The sequence below is a fragment of the Aphis gossypii genome, chromosome 3, assembly GCF_020184175.1.
Source record: "Aphis gossypii isolate Hap1 chromosome 3, ASM2018417v2, whole genome shotgun sequence".
Classification (NCBI taxonomy): domain Eukaryota; kingdom Metazoa; phylum Arthropoda; class Insecta; order Hemiptera; family Aphididae; genus Aphis; species Aphis gossypii.
The window spans coordinates 10,313,528-10,326,306 of NC_065532.1; the positions used below are offsets into that span (position 1 = coordinate 10,313,528).

Sequence of the window (12,779 nt, forward strand, 5' to 3'; positions counted from 1 at the left end):
GTGTAGTTTTAGGAAGTGTAGTGTTGTTTTTTTAAACTTATAAAGAAATTAATCAACACGAGATTTTAAGGATATTGTTTTTTTTTATTCACGTGTCAGCTGTTATGGTGGGTTTTGGTTTTTGGAAGCATCCGCTTGAATATATAAGATAATATTTGTTAGAAAAAACTGTATTAAAAAAAAAAAAAAAACACCGAAAGAAATAAAATTATGTTTTAATTTATTCATGTGAAAGCAATAACTGATTGAAAAGATAAAAAAATTATATCTGTTGACCTTAAAAATCAAATGTTATACAAATATTGTCGTAATGTCGTCTATTATCGGGAATCAAATTAATATGACAGTTATGTATTACATGGTTATCTGCTGTTGATTAAAATGTATTAATTGGGGACATTAAACGGACTAAACACTAGTAAATCGTTAAAATATGTATATACCAACTAATGACGAAATGGTTTACAAAAATAAATTGCAGATTACTAACACAAATTTTTTATTAAACTTTTACGCAGCATTTATTTCTCATACTATGTGTATAGTTACGAACGCCCTACATAAAATGCTACATAAATCGCACCAGATGCGCTTTGCATCTGCAGCAGGGCTTTAAAGTCTCCTCAAAACAATATACACTTTTTGAAGTTGAAAGTAGTTGAAACCACTCATCGCATCCATTCACTTTCAAACCCTTTACCACCCCCCGCTGCAGTTATTTAACCGGATCTCGCTGTGCGCCAAAACGCGTCCAAATGACCCGGATTCTATTTCCGGTCAATTGGTTTTGAATATATGTCGCAACATATTTAATACTGTATACGTACATCTGTTTAAATATGCGACGTTGACATAATATATTCCGACCTAATTATAACTGTTTTATGTGATTTTCTTAAAAAAAAAAAAAACTAAAACTTTCTGAAATATTAATATTATGGTCTTCTGTTCAGTTTCTAATAAATAGATATGGAAATAAAAAAAGATATGGAATAAACTTTTTGTTTTAAATAATTAACAAATGTGAGACGCAGCTATAAAATAAGTAAACGCTTATGTTATAAACTATAATTATAGCAATCTATTGTAATTGTATGGAAATTCGTAATCTTATTTTAAATGCATTTTTTTAATAATTCCGACATTATTTTTCAAATATTTTTATAATTGATTCGAATGACATTTGAAGAGTGATTATTATTAGAGTTTTTTCAAATAATCTCGAATTACGTGCTGACGCGCTGTGTATTTTGTAATGGTCCCAAAGGAGACAATTATTTGTTGATTTATCTAACCAGTTATGATAATGAAACTATAAAACAAATATTGAAATAATTACAATAACCGTTTTTATAGTTGACATTAATTTTATTTTTATAACAAAAATAATTATTGCCTGTCATTGTTAACTACTTATATATTTGTATGTATAACATATACGCGATATAACGTGTATAAATATAATATGATTCTATCATTTTTAACAACGTATTATTTACATAGAGTTGCAATACGTTTTAGGTGGTTCATAAATTGAAATATGAAATCTTTCAAAATTTAAGTTTATTATTTTTCATATTTTATATTATAAGTTTAACAATTTGGCATTTAGTTCAACAGTTAAAACGTAAACAATTATAAAATAATGTCTTTTGAGCTTAGACAATAGGTGGTAATAAATATGAAATTTATAATTTATTATTATTATTATCTATTCAAACATAATATACACAATAAACGTCCTGATTTAGTTTTTATTTTTGTCTATGTTTTAGCCTACAGCAGTTAAAACTAAATTCATGTCGGGAAATCACAATAGATCTAGGCGCAATGTCTTTTTTTTTTTTAATATTATTTAGGTACATGAGAAAATTATATAGTTACTTAATTTTATATTAGACTCCGGAAATGAATGGGTTTTCTTCATATAGGTTGTAAAAACAAAAGCAAATTACATCTTTAATTTGAAACTGGATTAGATACGTCTTGGGTGGTATTGTTGACTGTAGTAATGAAATTTTTTACACTGTCTAGTTTAATTAACATGACCATATTATAGAAATAAATGTAAGCAATATATTTTTACGAGCATATAAAATTATACGTGTCAATTAGGTAGATATACTATCTAATGAACATTATGACTTATGAGTTATGAGCAATAACCTAACCTTAAGATTTTTTTTTAACGTTGGTCGATTCGCCGACTCTATTCACAGACAGTCTCTTGTACACAATATATTTAAATTACGACAACGATTCAAAATGTTCAATCGTTCATCATCGATCACATGCGTTAAATCGACAGAGCTTTATATCACGTCAAGACATCATATTTTTTTAGGTACTATTATATTTCTTTGACATTTTGACGAGGGAACTATCAGGTATATTATATTATATTGCGTATATGAATAAGTGATCACTTAAAATAAGTTTTTGTAATTTTTATCATACACCTATACAAAAGAAGTAGGTATACACCACTATATCATTTACTGTATACGTAAATATTCACACAAGTCCATCAGTTGAAAAATTATTCACAATTTTTTTTTAAATTTAACTTTTATATGTATATAAATAGGTACTACTTTATTACAACTAAGATAGAACAAAAACAAGTATATATTATATAAATTAATAAATCAGCTTAAAAAATATATTAGATTATTATTTCAATGGAAGATTTACAATTGAAAGCAATGATATTTGGTCTTGTAGTTTGCATGTTTGAACGCGTTAATCCGCATGACATTACCTAAACGTCCTAACCAATCTCAATAAAATTCATATCAATAGATACCATGAGTGTCTGGGGCGAAGGTGGGTATTAATTATATTATTGTTTTAACCATACAGTTTGGTGAATCAGGTGACTCACAGGATGTGATGATTAGCCACGCCCATAAATTACGTTTATTGACTTACCAAAATCAAATAATGTTTTATTTTTGGATTTCCGTTGATAAGATAACACACAAAAAAAAATTTTAAATGTGGTATAAACTATAGCCAACTTCATTAATTGCTGAGTGTCATTTTTTTTTTTAAATTAAATAAAATAATATTTAATTTATTATTTCGTTATTAAAATGTACAAAAAAAGTGCCATATGCTAATAGATTCAACAACTATTAATTTGATTTTTACAACATTAAGTTTAGAGAGTAGTTATTGGATTATGTCCGAAAATATACCAATTGCTGTATCTAATCCATCACTCTATGAAATGCTCATTTAAACTAAAACCAAGATACAGCGCTATATTTTATGTTTTTTTTTAATTTTTGCTCGGTCAAAATCGGAATAAACACCTAGCTAATAATATAATAAAAATTTGTGAAACATATTATAACTTTTTCTTTGTTTCTTATTTCATATCATAATTTATAATAATGTTATGTAATTGGAACAGTAACGAAATTTTTCGTATAGGTATAATATCAAATATCAATGTATCTGTCAATGTTTAAATAATTATTAGAACACTATACGCTCGCAATTCGAGGAAAGTTAACAGCTAAATATTCATTAGGAATTGATTTGTTTTTCTCAATAGGCATATACCACACGGCACACATCATGACATTATACATGTATAGGTACGCAATACTACAGTTACGCGTGTCTCGAAGCCTGAAAGGAATGAGTTATATATTCAAACCAAGACCATAAAATGTGTTATAAATTTAGAAGTATAATGAGTAATATCAAACGTATTTCTACATGTTGGTATTCGAGTTTTATCGGCTATGATATTACGGTTCTAAACCAGTATAATGTATGTAACCCTAACTGGACATTTTTTTTTTTTAGTTGCGTCACAGCAGTATATGAGTCTATTTTAAAAATCAAAACACATATTATATAAATCAGCCATAATAATAAATTATAAAGAAATAATAAATATTTTTGTGTGTTTGCTCGATGTTGAATATAATTTTGGAAAACAGCAATATATTATATTACATTTCTATATCCATATCGATTATACCTATAATCTATATTAAGTATTCAAATCACAACTTTGAATTTACTAAATAACTATATACTGTTAAAATAATCGAGCATTGGAACATGCAACTAAAAGTTGCGGAAATATGTGTTCTAAAAACCATAAAATGTGAAAAACATACAGCTTAAAATTAAAACAGATTGTTTTTTTTTTAATTACAGATACCCGTATGAAAAAATGTCGATCCAAATTACTCCGTCAACAAAAATTCGAATGAAACACGCAGAAATGCATTAATTCCACAGTTTTGTTAATAATTAAAAATATAGGTAGGTATATATACATAATGTATTTTATGTATACTAGGCAGAAACACTTGTTACATATGGTACGATAGGTTTAAACCATTATTATATAATATCATAAAAAATAAAACTTTATGCGTTTGTTTACAAGTCTAGATGATGGTGTGTTCTCCGCACAAGCGATGCAGTCTCCAAAACCATATAATATTTTTCGAGGTCACTATTTCTTTTGTGTTTGTTTTGAAGTTTGGAAAGTTTTACGCCCCGAACATATAAGATAACACGATGACTGATGATGAGAGCTGTGTCTCGTGAAACGGCTGTGACGTAATTGAGGGGGCGATGGATGTATATGCCCCCCACGCTTTGTGAACGGATCTCAGGTTTTTAGGTTTGTTTCATTGTATCTATATATAGTATAAGATCAAATACAATAAAAAAAAAAGAATATAGCTGTTACAAAATATGAATTCATGAAGTTGATTAATGTGGGGCGTAGAGGGGGAGTCCCTTGTATCAAGAGATGAGTTTAAAAAAAATGTAATTCTTCCACCGGTATATCACCCATGGGCCACTGTCCTGTGATATATTATGTAAAATAGTTTGTATATTTGTTCTGTACTCGAGTTTTTCAACTCGTTGAAGTCGAGTTCTTCTTCTTCAGATGTCAGCGTAGGCGACCTATTATACATAATTGTTTGTTGTTGTTATGATATTTAGTTTTATAACGTCTTACACCCATCATTTTTTGCTACCTCGCTATTGTTTTTTAAAGATCATTGATTAATTCTGATCGTTAGTATACAGTGGTCATACGCGTTCCGACCGTCGTAATACAGCATACTCGTCACGTATTTTCTTCGGCGGCACGTCGTGATGATTTCGTTGACCCCGCAGTGTATTGTTTTGCGCAGAGAAAAACAAAACGTCGGTGTTTTGGCGCTGAATTTTGAAATTCTACGGACACTTTAATTTTTATTAAACTCAAAATCGGCGAATACGGATCGAATTCACGGTTCAAAATAAAAATTGGTCAGAGAAAAATTATTATTATTACCAATTTCCTCACAGATTTTGATGGCGATGCCCCGCAGATATATTCCCTTAAATATCATCGTACACACAAAACGAAATTTACACTACCTATTGCGCAGCTGCATCAAACCGTTTGAAATCAATACGTATATTATACGTCGTATATTTATCGTTTATTATACGACGAACAATATCGTTTGTATAATAAGTGTACAGTTTGTAATACATATATAATATAATTTAACACAACACGGTACAGTTAATAACTATATAATAGGGAGATAAATAAACACGTCGTAAAATGATTTATTAATTAAACCGTGGACAATACGCACATAGTGTATACAATATACTATATATAGGTACGTATTATTATTGTCCACGGTATATAATAAACCGCCATCGTCCATCACCGTGTCCATCGACGTCCCTTTTAAGACGAAGTAAAATTCGTGAAAGAGTATTTCAACGGTCGCAGTATTCGTCATTATATAATTATTATTATAGGTAGGTGTATAGGTATTAAAAAACGAAACGCGTGTTTGTGTATTTTTTAATGAAAACCCAAATAAACCATTACAAACGATTAATTAAACGGTTTACGACCGCTGCTGCTGCTGTATATAGCGGTACACGCGACGACGACGATGCTGGTGAATTATTCATCTGCAGTGTACGCATCACACTATTTCTTTAATGCGTAGTTAGAGTCGCTATAGTATATTATGTCCCTGGCCAGCAAGTTTCGTTGTCCTGTTTTTTTTTTCATCGGCCAGATTTATTTGTTTATATAAACTCGTCTTATTATCGTTATTATTATATATACGTATATATAAAGTCGTAGTAGTAGTAGTAGTAGTAGTAGTAGTAGTAGTCGTAGTAGTATTATAGTATCTGTAATGGTATAGTAGTAGGATTAGTCGTAGTAATGCGGCGGCGGCGGCGGCGGTGGTGGTGGTGGCGATGATGACGACGAACGCAGGACGAATGTGCGTATAAAAATAAAGGACGATATAGGACTGAGGACGACGAGGAGTAGGAGCAGGGGATTATATGCCGCCAGGAGGTTAATGCCACACACTGGACTAGGACATTCACCTCGAAGTGGCTTCGGAAAACACACATGTATATAATACATAATAATAATAATAATGTATAACGTGGTTGGAAGTAAACACACTCACACACGCACGTACGCACGCACAGCGCACGCACGCACAAGTCGATCTCGTAGGACGGACACACGCATTTATACACGTGTTGTACACACACACACACACACACACACACACGTGTATAAAATAGACACTGCTGCGAGATCGTGTGTGTTGATCGCGATTATAATGGCTTGGCAAATGTGCGTGGAAAAAAATAATAATAATATAAAATAAAATAAAAAATAAATAAAAACGAATTATTAACGCCCGTTCGCTGTATACGTATATAATATATTAATACGCGTACGACGTATATAATAATATAATAATAGCAATACTGCTATGTTGTTGCTGCTGCTGGTGCTGCTGCTATAGGTTCAACGGTCAGCGTTGACCTCAGCAGAAGGTTTATAAAACTTTACATCACTCGCGTCCGAACGATTTATATAATGGACTATCCCTCGAGCTCGTATTATACACATATATATATATGTATATTATATTTATGCGCGTGTGTGTGTTTATCTGCTTACAAAGTAGTATATATGTATCTGCGCTCTGCAGTGAAACCGCTTCGCGATAATGACCAGAGATCCAACTACGCAGCTATGGCGCGCGTATACATACGTCTATCATACAGGGTGGCCCAACGCGTTTTCCCGTTACCTCGTTATTTAATCGAAACGAGAAAATCTCGACTTTTTGCACACACCCTGTGGCCCGAGTACGTCCGCAGGTCGTTCGTGCGATTTCTAGGCGTGTTTGCGGCGGAATTTCCATCGAGATGTGTTGTCCGCGAGCGCCGTCTTACACAAAAAGATGACGTCAACACACCGTGCGATTACGTATAGATACCTATAATACAAACGTAACTCCACGAGGTGTGCTGAAAAAATATATTTCGGTTTGGAAAATTTTTTTTCTTACAACGAGTTAATAATATTTATGTCGAATCCCGCAGGTGGCGATCGTGTGTTTTGATATCATGTATATACATATACTTACTGTAACGCCGCCTCTTCTCTTGACAAAGGCGCGGTTTATATTATGTTATTCGTCATAATCAGTATCGGTACCCATTCGCGTGTATATAGCCTTTTAGACGTGTTCATTTTTTCTATCGAATAAAAAAAATTGTCTCAACGAAAATATTGTCTTCTTGAAAAATGTACGTTACATGTACGTCTTAGCACTTATTCAATCGCATGTCTAGTAAATATTTTTCATTGTAACTTTTGATTTTTTAATCATAACATCAATTATAAATTTATAATTTAAAACAGAACAATATAATTTAACAATCATTTAGTATAAAAATTTGGACTACATTTTAGAATTTTGATAAATGCATCCTATAAATTTTTCTAGATGCTACTATTGCTACTCAAGCACCCAAAATATTTATAGAAATCTCGCATTCCAGACACATTCCAGAACAATATAAACTTATATATTTAACATTTAGACTAATCTATGTATCAACATATACGTATACCCGTAATATAGTATGTATCCATCAATGGCCACAAGCGGTGGATGGTAGTAAACTAATAGAATTAGTTCCTGTGTTTTTTGGTTTAATAGGTTCTGGTATATTTGTTATGAGGATAAATGTAGTTTTAAACAAAATAAAAATAGTGAGGAGCGTGGAGAATTACTAAAATGAAAGAAGTCACCCTTTTACTTCATTTTGATCATAAGCATTGCATTGCATTTACCTTACTTATGCAGTGTTAGTCCAAAATGAATTTGTTTTTAGAGTTCCATAAATAATATTTACAGATTATGTATTAAAACATTTATAACATAGCAGGTCATACATATAAATACGCATAATGACCAATTTCGAGGTAAAAACTAAAACTTGACGTAGAGACGAAAAGACAATTATGGTACAATGCTCATATTTTATGCTAAACGCAGTAAACAATACAAAACGTGTGTGTTTAAGTTATTGTAACAACATACATTATCACTTCGGAACGTATTTAACGTCAGGATGGCCCATTCAATTAGTCGAGATGAGTGTTACAATAAATTATTTATACGTTTTATAATTCATATCGTCGTACAGCCACTTAAAAATTTAAAAAAAACAACGTTATTCAAATAACGTTCAATGAAAATAATATCATCCGTTGCCCGTTTATATATTTTATATTATAATAAAATATATGTAGTACAGCATATATATATTATTATAAGCTCTATATATAGACATTCGTGTAAAAATAGTATAGTATTTAATATATATTTATATTTGACGGCGGCTATGTCGTTCTATTGATTTATTTATTACACACCATATACGACAATAATAATACTACTTACTATTGCGCTATTTTTTATACCATAAAATGCTTATTTTTGTAATAAAGTAATAAAACTATAAAACTACGCGTGAATCTCTCGCAGAACGCTTCGGTCTCTGTACACCGCAACTGTTATAAACAATCCTTAGATATCCACAAAAAAAAAAAAAAAATTGAAACGTGTAAACGTGTAAACGGGATAAAGCCGTTAGGTAAAAAAAAAAAAAAAATACAAAGAACCATATCAAGCCTTTTGTGTGTATAATACTATAATGAGTAAAACAACGCTGCGTCTCTGTAGTCTGTGTACATGACGAAACCACTATTTTAAAAATAACCCTTTAGAATAGGAATTATTGTGATTTAGTTTAGTCGTTAAGTGTATTAATACAATATACCTCTCTCTATATGCATCATAGTAGGTATATGGTATATATTATATTTTTGTGTCAATATTTTAGGTTTTCGACTGACGTTTCACATGTGGTTAGTAAATATCCACCCTCCGACCACACGTGGAAATTGGTCTTGACCTCGCTAACGTATATGTGTATATGGCCAAGGGAGTGCCAACAGAGTGACATATTATAATGTGTACATATAGTCGTTATACGTTCTCCCTAATAATAGTGATTAACGATGCAACGAATCCGAAGTAGGCATCGTATCATCGAGTTTTGAACACATGGGCGTCGAGGATTTGCAGTCCAATCGTCCTCACAACCATAAAGTGATTTATTTTATCACCATACACAGTCATTTTCTCGGTAAATTTAAGATGTTTTTGAAAACATATTCGCTTCTACATAATTTATTCATAATAACAAAAACAGAATATTATATTTGTATCTTTTTAAAAAATATATTTTTTATTTCGTTCTCCTCGCGACAGAACCATGTACCTACGTGTTTTTGAGGACTAAATCGTCTAAATCACTAATTTGTACTTGAGCAGTCACATCAAATTAAAAACGAACGTTTTCATTCAAAAAAATAAAACTTGAGAAACGATAACAAAATGAAAATAAAATTATAAGACAAAGGAATCACGTGTACACGGTTTTTCGTCAACCGCATAATGTTATAATATATTGTATAATCATATATGACGTGATCAATTGTGAATAACGTGCAAATACAAAATTATATGTATATGGGTACTCGAGTTCAAAATACGTGTAAATATGATAATGTAGTGAGATATAGCTTTTTATGGAAAATATATTAAGTCAATGATATTATATACGATATGAATCTATTGAACGTTAAATCGAGTACATCGTGTATAAGAGGAAAACAACCTCGATATCCATATTATAGAGGGAGGTGGTTGACCGTAAATACGCGCGTCGCGTCAGAACTCATTTCTATTACTACCTATTCACTAGAATGGAAAAATGGATGGCAAACATGAAAAACAACAGGCTATTAAATTATACATATATAGATAAGTACCTATATGGCGTTTAACGAACGAAATAACGCAGTGCCACACACTTATTACCGCACAATAATATATTGACACGGTCGTGTCGCACGAATACCGCGATCTCACCCGCTAGACCCCCTTGCCTAGGTATCACCACTCGTTCGATAATCAATCGGGACACCCGAGCGATTAATCGAACCAGTTTCTGAGTCGGCGATGAGCCCCGAAGCTCCCGCGGCGTGGGTGACAACCACCGAGAGCTTCGGCGGCGTTTTTGTCTATCGTTAACCGTCGTTACGATCGATCCCCGCCCGCCGCCGTTCTATCGCAAGTCCGTGTGATTTTCCGCGACGTATTGCGTTTTTGATTTGTTTCCTTTTTTTTTTTTCCTACTTCGTTTTTCACACGAACGTGATTTTCTTGTATTATACAATATATACATATTATTATATATATATATATCTAAACTTTCGTTCTCTAGTTATTTACCTTTGTCGTTGCTGTCTTTCTTTTGCTGTGATCTTTCTTTTCATATTATATTTATATTATAAACCTATTAAATTATATCGTGCTACGTGACAATATATAATTATTATTATGGAATATAATAATCGTCAAGTACACACGACCTACGTGTATTATACATCTGGCAAAATAATTAAACTCGTTTTGAACGATAAATTTGAAAAGTGTGTAACTCGCATGTCCTAGGTACGTATTATAATGATGATGATTATACTTTAGAAGCACAGCAAAACTACGATCGTTAGTGAACAATTAATTTTGTACAGACTATATATTATAATATAATATTATTGTGTACAGAATTTTGAGTTGGTATTTTTTTTTTTTTTGACGTTGTCGCGTGTTAATGTCCTAAGTGTCTACAAAATCGATCGATTTCGAATTCTTCTCAGTTTTCGAGGGGTTATATTTTTATGTTGTTAACCCATGAAGCGTGACATCTTTTTGAGGAATCTTCGTGTATATTATTATAGTATAATAATAATATAATATGTAGCAGACTGAAAACGATTATTATTATTACCTATTCTTTAAAGTTTAAATTGTGTTTTATTAAAATGTATACGCAGGTATACCTACTTCTTATTCTATACAGCATTTATATTATTATAGGTACTGTTAAACGGTCTAGATGTTTAAGCCTGCGGGCTTAACCACCTGATCATTATATTTTACTCCCCTCGTAATCCACGAGAAAAAAAACAAATTCAAAAATCCCGAGTCGTGTACAAAGATTTGACAAACCCATAGAAATCCGAATATTTTTTCAGTATGTGCACGCAGACAGACGTTTTACCTACTGTACATATATATATATATATATATGACATTACCATAATCACCTGTCAATATAATTCATTTCTTTGTTGAATTATTTATTCTTCAATGACTTAGTTACAAACGAGTAACGACAATCGTATTTTTCTCCGGCAATCTTCCCTTTTTACACGGCCTTTTGGACCCGTTCTTCTACTTTGTTATTTTTACATTATTCCGTTCACTCCGCGTGTTCTACATAATATAGGTACGGTCTGTTTAATATTACACGGTCGCCGTATATAAATGCCGTTCCTTTACCAGTCGTGAATCGTATTTGTTTGTTTGTTTCATACTCCAGTGAACAGTACCAGTTTTTCCGAATCATCAAGTTGTCGACATTCAGTCTTTTATAACAGTGCTTTTTTTTCTGAAAGAATACGTTTGAAACTTTGAACTACTGTGCATATTAATAGTTAGTCTTTTGACGTAAATATTTAGCTATTAAAGGTGTAAGACTTATGTTATTTCGATTATTATTTATTATGACTAAGTATACCTACTGTGAAAAAATGTACAAATCCGACGTCAGTTATAGAATTTCATCGAGTCGAAATTTTAATTAATTAATTGTTGGGGTGCTGGGTTGTGTTTCACCTAGAACTTATAACGTGGTTTTTCCAGAGTATCGATGTGTTTACAACATATATTTACTGTGGTTAAAAATTGTTACACAATACCAAACAATTTTCAAGTCAACATTTTAACATTAGGTAATATACACCTAAATAATATTTCATACTTCTATAATAAAAGGACAAAGCGAACATAACACAATATTATTTTTATACGTCAAGCAATGAGAGTACGTGCACCTGTGTAAAAATTTTAGGACTTAGAATACAACAGAATTTACACCGTAAATACGTCAGTACGCCATTAAAAGCGATAACGATAAATTATAATATATGGCTTGCGTAAAATCGTAGTACAGATTGTACAATACATGATGTGTGACCTATGCTAATGTACATTTTTGCTAGAGGCTTGAGTATAGTTTTGTGCACTTAAATTTAATATGATTTACATTTTTAGATGATTTATATGAAAATGCTTAGTAATTTCCTATGTTACTCAGTATTTTTATAGAGATAGTGCAAACTATCTGATTATCCTGAAGTACCTACGTCTTGTAGATGTTTTCATTTCATAAAATCATATTAAAAATTTTGTTAATATTTTGTTTAGTATAATATATGTAAACACTTTAATTATACTGTGCCAAGTATTTCAAACGTATTT

General features: G+C 31.3%; 1 long non-coding RNA gene across 1 annotated transcript in view; it reads left to right on the top strand.

Annotated features, from left to right (window-relative positions):
* Positions 1-12,779, top strand: part of LOC114127599 (uncharacterized) — an 82,009-nt gene that overhangs the window by 18,039 nt on the left and 51,191 nt on the right. Inside the window, exon 9 of the long non-coding RNA XR_007605325.1 lies at positions 4,180-4,654. This is a non-coding gene — a long non-coding RNA (uncharacterized LOC114127599). The remainder of the gene's footprint in view (positions 1-4,179; positions 4,655-12,779) is intronic.